This window comes from Pimephales promelas, chromosome 20 (genome assembly GCF_988280905.1).
Source record: "Pimephales promelas chromosome 20, fPimPro1.hap1.1, whole genome shotgun sequence".
Lineage (NCBI taxonomy): Eukaryota > Metazoa > Chordata > Actinopteri > Cypriniformes > Leuciscidae > Pimephales > Pimephales promelas.
Window position 1 is genome coordinate 31,451,498 of NC_142788.1, and position 16,735 is coordinate 31,468,232.

A 16,735-nucleotide genomic window follows, 5' to 3' on the forward strand; every position below is an offset into this window, starting at 1 on the left:
GGTGTTACTATATCTGATTGTACTGTGGTACTTGTGTGTGTGTATGTTTAAAGATCGGTTAGCAGTTTTCACCCACAGGAAAGCACAACTACATCTGTTAGTATTGCAAACACTCATACAAACAAGAGTTCAACTCTTCTTTCCAGGGATAAATCACTAGAATAAGAAAACCGACCGCTGGCAGTAGATCTTTTCACTATTCATCACCTAAACTCTGGAAAGAGACACACTGTCAGTTGAAATCTAGACTGAAAACACATATCTTTAACCTGGCATACACACTACACATTATCAATTTCTATTATTCAAATCAGTTAAATGGTTGTTAGGCTGCATGAACTAGTTCAGCCGGTATCGGGAACACTTCCTATAACACCTGATGTACTCGCTACATCGTAAGAAAAATGGTATCCAAAATGTTATTCTTTCTGCTTTTCTGAGGTTTGCTGTAATCAGCCGCATCCGGGCCGTGTCCAGACCAGACGGAGGACCTGCGCCTAGACATGACCACAACGCACGATGAAGTCAGCCGCATCCGGCACCTTTAAAAGCACCTTTGCAAATTTATATAATGCTGCAAAAAATATTATTTTGTGATTTTTTTGGCTTTCTGAAAGGATAGAATGACCCGCCGCTGGAAACTTTGCACATGGTCGAGTGTGCCGTCCCACTGACGTAAACATCTCAAAAGTGCCTGTTCCTTTGAACTCAAAGTGGAATAATAAAGGTCCCATTCATAATGACCCCAGATGTGTATTAATCAGTCCGGCATGGATGCTGCTATGGAATGACACACTGAAGCCATTACTGTCCGGGCTCTCCTGCCGCATCGGGAACATATGGGGATCCCGGCGCTGGCTTTCCATTACAGATTCCAGTAATGGTGCTGTTAGGAAGAAAGCATTTGATACTGGTAAACATTGAGGAACATGCTGGAATTATGTGAAGAACTCTGTGACACTTTACAATAAGTTCCCATTTGTTAACATTACTTAATGCATTGAAGTCGGCGTGAAACGGAAGTTATGATTGTCTTTTCTTCAAAAAATTGTAAAAAAAAAAATGTAGGGAGGGCCTTGAATAATTCGATAAAGTTGAATAATGCCCACCTTTGGTCTTGATTGGCTGAACAGCATCCCTTAGCCCTGTCCTCAAACACTGTAGTGCATCTGAGACTGGGACAGTTGGACCAATCACAGTGGACTGGACCATCTGACCTATCACAGTGGACTGGACCATCTGACCTATCACAGTGGACTGGACCATCTGACCTATCACAGTAGACTGGACCATCTGACCAATCACAGTAGACTAGGTCATCTGACCAATCACAGTAGACTGGGTCATCTGATCAATCACAGTAGAGTAGGTCATCTGACCAATCACAGTAGACTGGATTCTCCAACCAATCACAGTAGACTGGGTCATCTGACCTATCAGAGTAGACTGAACCATCTGACCAATCACAGTATACTGGGTCATCTGACCAATCACAGTGGACTGGACCATCTGACCATCACAGTAGACTGGACCATCTGACCAATCACAGTAGACTGGGTCATCTGACCTATTAGAGTAGACTGGACCATCTGACCAATCACAGTAGACTGGGTCATCTGACCAATCACAGTATACTGGGTCATCTGACCTATTAGAGTAGACTGGACCATCTGACAAATCACAGTAGACTGGGTCATCTGACCAATCACAGTACACTGGGTCATCTGACCAATCACAGTATACTGGGTCATCTGACCAATCACAGTAGACTGGGTCACCTGACAAATCACAGTAGACTGGGTCATCTGACCAATCACAGTAGACTGGGTCATCTGACCAATCACCGGCCGGAGACTGGACCATCTGACCAATCACAGTAGACTGGGTCATCTGACCAATCAGAGCAGAGTAGAAATTCAGAAAGGTGGTGTTTAGAGTGAGCCGTTTTCAAGTATTTGGCAAAAAAGCTGATGTGCGATGTTTATTATGAGAAAATTAAAGTGTTTTTGACTTTAGATGCATGAACTATAGAAGATTAGGAACCTTTAAAATATCAGAATGGGGCACTTTAACGAAAGCTAATGTGACCGTGAACTCTGTAGGAAAATCCAGATTTTGAACTTGTCTCTCGCTGGTTTATGCTGGTCCGTGTCCCGAATCCCAGCTGGCAGATTAATCGGAGTTTTCCAACAGCAAAAGCTTGATGCAAGCAGAATTAAGCGTGATGTTTGTTTACATGTCATGGTTATAAATCGCTGTGATGTGAGTAATGAGTCCAGAGCTGTTTTCCTTCAGGTCTGTTCTTCACATAACCGCTCCATGATGAGAACTGCAGAGGGCCAACTTCCTCTGAGCAAGAGGTGTCTCAGCAAAACCCGTTTCCTTTTGTTACAGTTTGAGACGGCATACAGCCAGACTCATCCCAGCACGCTGAAAGAGACGAGAATAGAGATGATGAGATACAGATGAAAGAGGAATTGGATACAAACTGCTTTTTGAACATTTACTGACCCTCATTGTTGCTCATTAAACCCCTGTGACTTTCTAATGTTGAGCACAATGCCTTACGCTGCTTATTTTCGTACATTGGAAGTGACTTTTACTGTCAAGCTTCAGAAAGTGCCAGAAAAGTATCAAAAAGCACTATACGTGTATCGTTAGGGTTGGACAGTAACAGTTCTGTTTGTGCTAATTACACACACAAGAATTAAACAGATCAAATTATAGTGATGTATGTGAGAACAAACCCTGAGTCAGACTTACATAAACCGCAGATGTTTCTCGCTAACGTTGCACAACACATTGTTTGTGTAATTAGTTCTTTTGAAATGATTACTGAATGCAGTGTAGAGATGTTTCAGATTAAATGATCAAAGAATGAGTATTGAGTATGAACATTGCCAAATATAGTGGCCTATCCGTAGGCTTTTTTATTTTGCGGCCAGTGTGGTCTAGCAACTCTTCGTTGGCTTGCGAGCTGGAAAAACCAAACTCTAGGCCAATCACATCGTCTATAGAGTCGGTGGGCGGGCTTAACATAGCAACGGCCGAGTTGCGACGGTTTCGTGTGGATTCCCTACTTGAAAACTACTTAATTACTACTTGAAAACAAAGAAGCTGCCGGCGAACAGCGGTCTTTCAAATCGGCTTTGGCAACATTGGAAGACTTGGTTAAGCTTTTCATTGAGAAAAGAACAAAAAACGACACTGAAGTCAGTCGGTATGACTACGTTGCCTTAGCTAGCCTATTGCGTGCAAAGGGAATTTGAAAGACAACCGTGTTTCCCGCCCCTCGGATTGAGCCCTGCCAATGGTGTGGACCCAACATCTTAACGTGAGTCCGGCTCGTCAGGCTAGCACATCCGAGTATTAAAGAGGAGAATGGAGAAACCCTTGTTGTTAGCGACACCGGTGGCCGTTGAGTGAACTGCAGCGTGATTCTAGACCCAGACAAAGATCTATATTGTTTTTGACTTGCAAACATCCGGACGCCGTCCACTGCTGAGAGCGACGGTTACATTAATACATGAATATGTGATGCGCTTTCCTCTCAATAACACAATAAACACACAACAAAAATGACAGAAACCGCAGTTCGGAAAGCATCTGATCTCAGTGATGTGGATATTTGAGATTCATCATCCACAGATGAGCTCTTTATAATATGATAGTGTGATTATAAAGTATATTTGAGACTATAAACTACATACATTTTGAATGAATCTGTTTTGTTTGCACGACACATTCTCTAATGCTGAACATTGTATAAGCATTAGTTTCATGTGTCACTGAACGCAAGAGAGACTCTCGGGAGCGTAAACGACACATGCTTTTCATTTTCCCGGGAAAAACGACACCCGAGTCCTTCATATAAACATCAGGCTTTCAATCTAGGAAAAAGGTTGGGGAAGGTCTCGTGATTTTAAGTTTCGCTACAAGCTGTTCACACACTGGCAATAAGGAAAGCGATTAAGCTTATGCTTATGAGTGGTATGCTTTACTGAACAACGAGGAGGTGAATAGCTAAGAAATGGATCAGACAGAGTGTTTTTAAAAAACTAATTCATTCACAAACGTGGGAAAAAGCTTTCTTCGATGCTTCTCATGCACAACTTGTGTGTTAGCTTCAGCCTCGAGGTGTTTAGCAGAAAAGACTGTGATTTATTTTATGTTCATCTTGTTCTAACATTCTCAATTAGTGGTTTGAAACATCGGATCGTGTCTGTGTGCTCAATAAATCACAGCACTGAAGAGAGAGCGAGAGAGAGAGAGAGAGAGAGAGAGAGAGGATCAGCTTTCTGGAAAAAATAAATAAATAAATAAAAATAAACACTTATAACCTTGATTTATATTTAGATGGACTTTTGTGTGGATGATGATTATAACATTTCCAGAAAGAAATGAAGATAAAGATCATACCTGCTGGCTGCTGATCTCCATTAATACTCTATATTCATTTCATTGTCGAGTCCGGCGAGTTTCCGGCAGACCCTAAAACACAATTGAATGAATGAAAAATGAAAGAAAGTAAATAAACAAATAAATAAATGCATGTGAAAATGACGTAAGTCATGACAACATATGATTTGACAGCTTTAACTCATCAAATCAAGTTAAGCAATTTCCACATTTTATAATGTAGTTATTCGAACTTCAACTTATCAAAGTCAGTTTGATGTAATTTAAGTCGAACATTGATCGAACATTACTGACCAAGTAAACACATAAATGACTGATTAAATGAACAAACAAACAAATAAACGACTAAATTTCTAAACATAAACGAATAAATGAATGAATGACAACTAAATTAAATGACAGACTAAATGATAAATATAAATAAATCATTTACAACAATAAATGACTGACTAAAGGAACAAAAGACTGAAGACAGAAGTAAATACATATTACATATCTAAATAAATGACAACAAAAATAAATGACTTACTAAATAATAAATAAATGGCTAAATAAACAAAAAAACTTAAATGAATGAATGAATGAATAAATGAATGACTTACTAAAATAAATTACTGAATAAACAAACAAACAAATAACAAACACGTGATTAAAACAAACAAACAAATAACTAAATAAACAAATGACTGGCTGACTGAATAAATAAACAAATAATGACTGATTAAACAAACAATTGACTAATAAAACAAACAAACAAAAGACTTAAACAAACAAATCACAACATAAATAAGTAAATACATAAATTACTGGGTCAAGAGAGAGAGAGAGAGAGAGAGAGAGAGAGAGAGAGAGAGAGAGAGAGAGAGAGAGAGAGAGAGAGAGAGATCCATCACAGATGTGTTTGTGCTTTAGGAACATGTTTTCATGTTTTCTGAAGGTCTGGATATTGTCACTGATGGGTTTTCCTTCTTTCCCAGAGAAACTGGTCAAACGTTCGTCCTGGAAGCTCTGGGAAGCGGATCTTGCACTGGTTTTATAGAGATGTGGATTTAAATGCCATCAGTATCTTTTTCCAGGAATTCCCAGAAAATCCCGCAAGAGCCAGCCGGCGAACATACAGCTTTCCCTGAAGATCCAGCCGGTAATATACCTGTCATCGGCCAATCAGCTCTCAGCGCCCTGTAAAAGTCAAGAGGAATACAGTTAAAAGCTTCCGAGCTGCTCATTAAACTCACTTATACGACACAACACATCTAGTGAACAATCAGGAGACTCAATCTCAAACTGGACATTACAAAACACACTTTCTGCAGACAGATATTTAACATTTCTCTTTTTGGAAAGGATATATATATATATATATATATATATATATATATACTATTTAAACTAAATAAATTAGAAAAAGGCTCTTTAAAAATGACCAACTCAAACCTCCTTTTTTTTTTTTTTTTAAATGCATTTAAAAAATATTTCTTATAAAAATATATTTGAAGTATTGATATTATATTTAAATGTCTTTTAATATATTTAAAATCTTTAATATCTCCAACTAAAAAAAATCTGACTAAAAAAATAAACAAAATAATAATAATAATAATAAATAAAAATCTAAAAAATATTTTAAATTTAATATTTAAAATATATGTCTAACTCAAAACTCCTTTTTTAAAATAATAATAAAAATAATGATAAAGATATTTAAAAAAAATATTTCTTATATGAAAATGTAAAAATGCATGTTTAAAAACTATTATACTTCATATTTAAAAAATATACAAAAATGTAACTCTGACCTCCTTTAAAAGCTATATATATATATTTTACAATTTATATTTAATAATTATTTAAATATAATATTTAATATTTCTGTTTTAATATTTAAAAATAAAATACATATTTTAAAATATTTTTTAAATCTTGAAATTCCACATTCACTAATGGATGGCAGTTCGGTCAGAAGTTCAGTGCCGGTCAGATCGGAAAGTTTAAGGAACAAGAAAGTGCTTGAAGACCCAGAACATGTGTGTGTTCTCATGACATGATCTCTCCTCTCCTCATCTGCAAACCATTACAACACCAAAGCATGAAACCCGCTCTCGTAAAGGCCGAGAGTGAACACGCATCAGGGCATTGGGATTGAGACGATGGAAAAAACCCTTTAGATATCCGAGAACTCAAGACACAAACACTGAGAGATGTTCTCCCCATCATTCGTCGTCCATCAATGTCCTGCAATTACTTCACCGATGGCAGACAGAGGAACAGGCAGCTCAAATAATCACAGAATATCTCCCAATCCCGTATTATTAGCATGAAAAGAGACTCGCTGACCTTCCTTTCATGTTCTTCCACGATCTCACGCTCCAGAAGAAAGAAGAGCTTTGGAAACACATCCGCGACATAAAAGTGAAGAGTATTGATGCAGAGAGCCACGTCTCATGGACATCATCTCCCGACGGAGACTGAGGGAACGCTTTATTGCTCAGATGTTTATTGCTGATATTGTTTATTGCTCAGATGTTTCTGCAGGTCAAGTGGTGGAGCGTGACGTTCGCAACGCCAATGTCAAAGGTTCATTTCCCAGGGAAAATGCACACTAATAAAGGCACTGTAAGTCACTTCGGATGAAGCGCCTGCCAAACGAATCCATGTAAATGTAAATGTAGGCTTCTCTTTCATGAGTTTCAGCTTATCTTTATGCTAGCGAAGCTTTAAAGTCGACCAAATGCACTTTAAACACAGAAAACTGCACTCGTCAAACCGATTTGTGAGGTCACCTTTATCTAGATAGTGCTTTTTAATATACAGATTGTTTCATAAAAGTGAAGTGGGTAATTCCTGGACCAACAATGTTTGTTTTTTAACAAACAAGTTCGCCAAACACCATCACCTCTTATCAGTCATGGGGAACAATGTGTTACAATAACGCGTTACTCCCTAAAAAGGGCTTTTTATAAACAACAACACAACAACAAAATGTTATATTTTTGGGAAATAAAAGCAGAAAAGGTGACATTAATAAGCCTACCCAGGTGAAAAATATGTACTATTAAATGTATTAAAAATGTACTTAAGTATGTTTTTAGTACAATAGTATAATTTAATACAATATAAAAATTCTCGCCTGTAAAGATTTTTGGGATCCGGTAAAAATAAATGCATATTATAAGACAACAAAAGAGTTTTCTGTCATTGCATGCATGTAAAACTGTTCCTAAACAATATTTTAAATGCCATAATAGTTGCTCTTTACTACTGTGAGTTTGCATTTCACTGTTTTTAGGAATTTTGATGAATATTGAATGTGAGATAAAGCGTAAATGGCTCATATTCAAAAGCTTCCGAAACAGTGAGTTGCTGTGAGTTGTTGCTTATCAACACACTAGAAACCATCCATAACACCCTAGCAACTGCCTAGCAACCACCCAGAATACCCTAGCAACCACCTAGCAACACCATAGCAACTACGCAGGACACCCTAACAACCCCCTAGCAACCACCTGAACATGAATAAGCCATATCTCAGCTCCACAATATCGTACAGACATCATTTACACCTGGTTTTAATATTTACGTCTTCAAACCAAACTTCATTCCTCAGCCGACTAAGATTAAATCCCGTCTGGCTCTTTTTATCAGTACCATAGCAACGGACAACTTCCGCTGGAACCGTCCGTAGCTTTTCGGACGAGTTCAAATTTTTGAACGCATCCATATGACCAACGGACACGATTTTCTTCGCATCGCACTCGGTCGGACCCGTTTCGGACCCATTACGCCGCCTTCACACTGGCAGTTGAAATCAGCTCCGATGCGGCTGCGAAACGACCGGAAGTCATTCATTTCCTATGGAGATTCGCAGACCGCATGCGAATGGGTCCGAAACGGGTCCGACCGAGTGCGGTGCGAAGAAAATCGTGTCCGTTGGTCATCCGGATGCGTTCAAAAATTTGAACTCTTGCGAAAAGCTACGGACGGTTCCTCTCCGACAATTCCAGCGGAAGTTGACCGTTGCTATGGTACTGATAAACAAACCTGAATTATTAACTTTTAATAAAATAAATATTGATTTTATAACGATAAGTTGTGATGTCATTTTTTATTTTCATGACTTTCTAACGTTTATAAGGGCAGTTAATACAATTAAATTGAAGGTAGACATTGAACTATTGACCACTATATCACATTTTTTAGCCGACCTGACATGTCAACGTCCTCAGCAACTTTCCTCACGCAGCATAACCCTCATCAGAGAGATCATACAGAACTGACAGAATCAAACTTTAATCTCTCCGCCATTTTTGTTCTACCCGCGTCCGACGCTTTTCACTGTGTAGTACGACGTCCGTTGGGAACGTATTGCGTATTACGGAGCTGATTTCAACTGCCAGTGTGAAGGCGGCGTTACGGTTTGGGTGTCTCCTTAACATCCATAACCACACCCCTCCAACTGACAGCTGCTGTGTGTTTGCGAGCGCCGAGCGAGCATTGATTGACAGCGTCATCCTCCATTTCAGAATGAAACACCCATTTTTCTAGATCCAATCAGGTGCTAGTTGTGGAAAAAAAGCCACGCCCACTATTTTGCCTCATTTAGTATTCCGTTTCTCTCGAAAATACGTCACAACACTGGAGAAAAGTCGTTTGCAACTTCCGGTTCACGGGGACTTTAAAAGAGTATTTTAACGAGTATATAAATGTAGGTTTCTCTTTCATGGCTGGAGAGACGCGACGTCATTGAAGCGTCAACTTTGTACTTGATTTTTCCCCTAAAAATACGTAAAAAAAGGGCAAACAGGAGTCACGGTCAGGGAAATGATAATGACTAATGAGATCTCTGACCTTTTACTGTGAATCTCATGGTGAATCTCTTTTTCTCAAGCCAAGTCTCCATTTGCTTTTGATTTATCCTCACCGCCGTCTACGATGCACAGTAAAGATTGGAGGCATTTTAACGAGGTTTGGGAATTCATAATGCCTTATTAAGAAGAACGAGTGTGGTGGTTTTCTTTGAGTTTGCTTGTTACATTAAGGTCTTTATCATGCTTGTTAACCGTGATTCATAGATGAGCTCCCGAACAGCAGCTCTGAGAAGTCAGATGTTCACTACACTGGAGAAAACAAGAACAGTGTGAGATTAGTCCATGTTGGTCGTCTTGAATCGCCCATTGCTGGAGTGTCACTTCCAAATCCAAAAAGATTTTTCTCCTCAGACAAAGTCACTTACACCCTGTGTCTCCTCTACAGTTCAAGCTCTTCGTTGTGTGGCATCTATTTGGGCTGATGGGGGTTTACGGCACCCTCATTGAAGCAATGAAGTGGCGGTCAAGTTCAGGAAGGTTTCCCATCTTTCATGGAGAAGAAGATCCACCCTAGGAGAGAGTTCACACTCCTCTGTCGGCGCTCACACTTCACTTACAACGACTCGGAGACATTTCACACGTCTACTGAGAAGTGAAGACCGACCCACTTCCACTCTCTCCCGCCAAACTGGGAATCTGAAGAGTGTGTGATGTTGAGTTCTCCTCTATATCAGCGTCAGGGTTTCTGAACTCCTGAAACGCCTCCATTGTAGTCTTGAGTTTCTTCCGGGAACGAACACGTCACAATATTCCTCATTATAATAATTCATACGCAGAATAAAGGGGCGGGGCCTGGTTGAGTTGTGTAAAACTAGTGGTTATGGGAAGGAGTGGGACACTCATTTTTGGCCGAACGATCAATTGTGTTACCGCCAGAGAAACGTGTAGGAAAATGTTCCTTTAAAATGTCAAATCAATGAACAAATGTTGACCAAGTAAAGGGTTAGTTCACCCAAAAATGAAAATTCTATCAGTATTTACTCGCCCTCATGTTGTTCAACCCCATAAGACCTTCGTTCATCTTCGGGACACAAATTAAGATATTTAAGATATTAAGATCGCTCCATAGGCTTCTTGAGGGAATGACTCGAAAAGTCATTAAAGACATCGTTAAAATAGTTCAAGTGACTACAGGGGCTCACTCTTAACTTTATCAAACGACGAGAACACTTTTTGTGCGCAAAAACAAACAAAAATAACGACTTTATTTCAACTATTCACTTCCTTCTCCATGAGCCTGTAGTCAGTTAGCGTAGTGTGATTGCGTAAAGCTACGTCACACGAAGGCTCACTATTGGCCGACGCTGGTCATGTGTGTGTGATGCGTGTGACGTACAATAACAGAAGCTTACGATATTAAACTAGTAACCTGACTCGCGCAGAGGGAGAAATAAACCAATAGTTGAAATAAAGTCGTTATTTTTGTTGTTTTTTTACGCACAAAAGTGTTCTCGTCGTTTGATGAACCTTAGATTGAGCCCCTGTAGTCACTTGGACTATTTTAACGATGTCTTTAATGACTTTTCGAGTCATTCCCTCAAGAAGCCTATGGACTAGTATGCAGGAGCGATCTTAATATCTTAAATATCTTCATTTGTGTTGCGAAGATGAACGAAGGTCTTACGGGGTTGGAACAACATGAGGGTGAGTAAATACTGACAGAATTTTCATTTTTGGGTGAACTAACCCTTTAATTATACAGCCTGAAGCCTCTACCACCTGAAGTAAGGCAGATCAATAATATTGTTGAATATTAAATGTCCCCAACTAAGCACGCCAAAAGCCAAGGCGACATTGGCAATGAACCCAAACTCCATCAGGGACAGAATGAAGAATAAAACGTGTGCAAACTCCTCTGTTCTCCTCTGGCCAACAAGCGAACAGTGTGTGTTTATGATCCAGACAGCAAGTCAGATTGGATCAGGATATTTATCCAGTTCATCCGGGTTGGAAGTCGGAGTCATCACGCCGGTACGGAGACGGGTTAGTTGAGATCAGCCGATTTAAAGCCAATGCCTTTATTATTCTCGACTGTAAACACCAAACACCAAGCTCTGGGAGAAATTAGGAGCAACTGGACTAAAACGGTGGGAAGTGTGTGTTTATATCCAGCATGCTGGGAACAGAACACTTCCGGGAGCAGAAATGCAGAGAGATTAGGGAATACCGGCAACAGACTGTCTTCACATGTTCGAAAAACAATCAAAGTAAATAAAGCTATATACGCACATGCATTTAAAAGACGTTCTCCACATTCATTAGTGCTGTTTGTAACACATGCATCTCTATTATGGTTCTTTATACGGTTGGTTGTTTGATTAGGTTGGAGATTTGAATCAACATTTATCCATAACCCTATGAAGCATCACACATTTTTGAGGCCTAAAATGATCAAGTCACTCATAATCTCGTCCAGTCCGTCTGTCGTCTGATTGATCTTAGACTCTTTCATCAAGTGAAAGTCTGTGCAAACGTCGAGCTTCACGTGTCTTTCTGTCAAATCTGGATTTTTATCAAGGAAACGTAAGAATAACGTTGATGTTGTTAGTAATATTTTCAGGTTTACTTGATTATCCAGACATCAGTTATTAGAAAAATGACGAGTCTCAAATATGATAATCATGCTTTTGAGAAAGGTTTATTTGTTCATATAAATATCAGCACCAAATTTCATATTTTTGCTCAGTTTGCGGGCCTCTGAAAAAAATTGTGCTGTATTTTCCTTCATATTCTCACTATATGAGCCACTCAAAAAGTATGATACTCAACATAAAAAACATTTAACTTTAACAAGTATTTTGTCTCAAAAAAACAAAACAATTTAAGTAATGCTTTTAAATTGCTTTAAATTTTTCGACTTTAAATTAAACAAGATTTAACTCATTATTTAAAGTCAGTTTAATGTAATTTAAGTTCAAATGACTTTTTACAGTAATTTTAGATCTGACTTTATAGACTCACTTGTAAAAGGTTAGAAGTGATCATTGTAGGATTGTTTTTACAATTTAAAACTTGACCAGAATCTGTGTGACATTAATACGATCGAATGATCTCGAAATTTTTACATACAAGCGCCATCGTCCCATTATAAATTGCATTAAGGAAACACTTTGTGAATGATTTACTCATAAAACCCTTGATGCGTCGTGCCAAAAGCAAATTCCTGATCGCCATGATCAAGATCCTGTTTCCACTGAAACGTTATCATGTTTCGCAACCGCGAAAGTGGTCAATTATCTCCCGGTTGTTCTCCGTCGGCTCCAGCATCCTCATATGTCATCCATTATTCAACAGCCAAACGGCACAAATATAGCTCGTGTTTGCCGGAGTCGTCATCCAAAACTGGTTTCCAAGCTTTAAACGTGGTTTATTGTGTTTACTATGATGACATACTTCTCTAGTTTAGTCGTAGACAAAAGCGACGATAGCAAGATTTCCACTTGGATGGAACATGTCAGTACAGTACGGATTGATTGTTTGTTGGCTTCATGAACTGACATACTGTTCCTTTTAAAGACGCAGCTCATATTTGGCCTCGTTTAACTCTGCTGATCTCAGCGAGAAAGCTGTGCGACAGGCGTATGTTCTCGTGTGGAGTCCTGGGCATGTTGTGGGCTTTCAGCTGGAGGCGACACAGTCCCGAAATCATTCACATGTTTAGCGTTAGAACGGCAGAAACGTCATTTTCCACCTAAAGAGTGTGTGTCTTCTGAGAATCCTTACTGTTCCCATGTGGGATCTATAAAAGATCTCTATCCGTTGTTGCCCTTTAGCCAAAGAGGCATTACTGCTCGTAATAGAGAACATCAGCCGTGCACTTATAAAAATAGCTCCTTTGTGAGAGTCAAGTTGTGAGATGTTCAGCTTTTGATTGTCTGCCAACAGTTTTACACCAATAAGGCAAAATGAGGATTTTAAAACGTTCTTATATGATGATATAAATATAAAGCAAGGAGCCATTAAGGGGCCAAGCACAAAAAAAAGGCATGATGAGTTATTGAAGCATCAGACCAACTGAAGAAATGAGTGATTTTTTGATTATTTTGGTCAAAATGGCTGAAAAATCTCAAATACAATCAAGAGTAATGACTAAATTGCTTATCACTTTTGACCAATAGGTGGCGCCGTTGCCAAATTGGTGTTGTGTTATCAGTGTGAGGAGAAAATGACACATACAAAGTTTGGTGTCGATACGGCAAAGCGTTGTAGAGTTACGGCCTCAGAATCAGCTTGGCGCCGTCAAATGTGTTGATGCATTGTTCAAGAAACGTTTGGTCTATCAAAAAGCTTTTAAAAAGGCCGATATGGGATCATTAGGTAACATTCAGCTCGATATGCTGCAAGGAATTAAAAGAGATCAGTTATGATTTTTGGCCAACCCATTCAAACAAATGCATTTTTTATATCTCCTGACCAGTAGGTGGTGCTGTGCTGAAACTCTGCATGTAACCTCAGGTCATGCTTGTGCTGACATGTACCAAAATTCATCTTAATATGTGAAAGTGTTGCGGAGATATAGCCTCGCATCCAATTTGGCGTGTTCTTCGTGCGTTATTCGAGAACGTTGGGGTTTTAAAAAAAAAAAACTTTTAATAGCTTTTTGTCAGAATGATTTGAAGATGATCAGAGACAATTTGATCAGATGAACAGTCTAGTTCAGAAAAGTAGTTTTGGAAAATTCAATATGGCGGGAACATTTGACGACTTAAATGCATAAATGTAAGCTCAACTTTGGACAGTTGGTGGCGCTATAGTTGAGTTAGAGACACCAAATTTGTTGTGTTTGATGTTCAGACTGTCCTCTACCTGCTTGCCAAATTTCACCATTTTATCGCAAGCGGTTCTATGGCCAGAAGAAGAAAACGTAGTAGAAAATTAACGGAGACAATAGGAGCCTTTTTCACCTTCAGTGTTTGGCCCCTAATTGTCATAAATGTTTCTTAAACATCAGATCATCATATTAGAGCGAATTCTAATCCATGAAGGATCATGTGACTGAAGACTGAAAATTCAGCTTTGATCACAGGAATAAATATATTCACATAGAAACGTGCTGATTTACATCAGTATATTTCACTGTTTTTACTGTATTTTGCAAATCAATGCATCATTGGTGAGTATGAGAGACTTTCAAAAAATATATCATTATTAACTACCAAATTGGATCACAGGGAGGAAAAAAAAACCCAAAACAAAACAAAACAATTGTTAAATATCTAAGTACTAACTAACTATAATTGATAAATAAGTTCAACTAACTAAATAAATGGACACAGTTTAAACATAACCATCAATTTTTTTTAATGAAAGAAAACGCTTACCTTATCTTTTTTGTTGAAGTTTTGTGTGTCCAATCAAACAGTATTTGGCCCAAATTCATCACTTAGTCGAAGCTCAGAAGTCTAGATCTTGGACAGCCTCATCCTAAAAATAAACAAGAAAAAAAGCAAAAGAAAAGAAAATACAAGCCAGATTACATTATGGTTTTTACATAAGGCTGAAAATTCAAGAGACATTCAGATCATTTTAAATATTGGTAAACGTAGAACATGGAAATACGAACGAGTTTCTCTCTGTAATGACGTCATGCGAGTTTGGGTTTCTGACGTCTCCTGACCCGCGCCGTCGACCAGGACCTGCAGCTGACGGCTATTTTTACCGGGAACGGGAACAGCTGAGCGGCCGGGACTCTGAGGTGAAGGCCGGACAGCCGAGGAGCGAGCGAGAGATGCAAGTCGAGATGTGTTACACGCTAACACTATAAATCTGTCTGGTTTCATTTTAGTATCAGTTGCTAACTTGCTAAAATAAAGGTCCCAAAAGGGGTTTATCGCAACGATGACAAAGAACAACCATTTTTGGTTCCCCAAAAAAGCTTTCAGTGAAAGAACCATTTATTCTTAGTATAAAGAACTCTTTTGAAAGGTTCCATGGATGTTAAAGGATCTTCCATCAATGCCAGTGCAGAAGGTTGGTGAGTTTGGGAATAATACAGCACCTTCAAAGCTTCTGGCACGTAGAAGAGAGATTCACACACTCGAGCTGTTTACGGCGGCCGTTTCAACACGACACCACACCGCACGGCTTTATTAGATGGTAAAATCCGATTTCAGAGGATGAACCAACTTCTGGTGCACTGAATGTCACGAAGCAATAAAGTTGGAGTGGTTTTACCACAGATAAGGGATGTAGTTTATCACAAACTGCCTCTCGTAGAGCTTTTATAAAACAAAAGCATTACGTATTGGTGAAGAAATCACTGTAATAGACCTTATTCAGAGCAGCGCCATGACAGGTATGAAAGTGAGGCTGTGAGGGATAGACTTACCGTGTTTCCAATGGCATCCGCTGTAAAAAAAAGTTGAATAAAGCGGCTAGATTACTTACAATTTTCCTAAACTCCCCATTGTCGGGAGTTTTTTTGTCAACTGACATTTCTTGGAAAGATATTTTTCCAGTGTTACATGAGCAGAACAATCCAAAAACACATTAAATAACAGCACAGCCCATTGAAGAGATGCAAGTCTATCCCTCACAGCCTCGCTTTCATTCTCAATCAAAATCAAAGATGGCGCTGCCGTGAATAAGGCGTATGCACAACGTTTTGTGGCTTATTGTTTTGTTTTTTATCATAGTGAAGTAACAAGCTCCACCAACAGGACTATCCATTTTATAACAGAAGTTCTCCGGTGGTAGTTTAGTTTAATCATTCATTAAGCATTTCAGCGTATTTAGCTGCTAGCGTAGCAATCAGCGCTCTCTAATATCTCGCTCCTGCTATGATTAGTGAGATCAGAAAGCCTGGCGGAATGTGACTGACGCGTGTTCCCAGTTCTTCAACCACATGCTAATTTGAGCGCGGGCGATAGCGGTCGAGGGAAGTCCAGGACAGAAGCGAGGATTAGCATCTTTGTTTAGGAGATTAGCTCTCTGACCTCCAGCTGCTGAATGCTTCATGCGGTCCGGCCTCTCGTTTGAGCTCCAGCGCTCATTAAAAGGGCACACATGACCTCTTCAGTTATACACTGCCTACAGATGCAGGTTCAGAAGTCATAATTACCAGGTGATGTGCGTTCAAGTGATTCTCCTCGGACAAATCGGATGTGACTCCCTGAATAGCCTGAAGTCTATCTATGTACATCCGAGACATAATCCGTCTCCTCAAAGTTTTGGTTCACTGACAGAACGTGCAAAAGCTTCTGAACTCTTGTACTTTAAAATAAAAATGGATGTGCTGCAAGAGTGCATTCCTATGAAAAGAAGGTCCTTGTGTTTTACGTTTCCTGCATGGTTTTGTGTTCTAGTTGCTCTTGTTTGTTGCCGTGGTGATTGATTATCCTCACCTGTTCCTTGTTCAGTATCTGGTGTTGTCCTTGTTTTTGTCTATTTTGCTTGGATTTATTCTTGTTTAAATAAATGCTTTTGTTGTTCCCCGTCCCTCTGAAACTCCC

The 16,735-nt window shown here is 39.2% G+C and overlaps 1 long non-coding RNA gene across 2 annotated transcripts; it reads right to left on the reverse strand.

Moving 5' to 3' along the window:
- Nucleotides 1-4,858: 4,858 nt before the first annotated feature.
- Nucleotides 4,859-16,735, reverse strand: LOC120463367 (uncharacterized). Of its 2 annotated transcripts, none has more exons than XR_016148237.1 (3): nt 16,628-16,735; nt 14,606-14,708; nt 4,859-5,598 (listed from the first exon to the last, which is right to left on the reverse strand). It is a non-coding gene; the product is annotated as an uncharacterized LOC120463367 (long non-coding RNA). The 2 variants fall into 2 exon arrangements; XR_005618499.2 differs by lacking the exon at nt 16,628-16,735 and adding an exon at nt 16,345-16,513.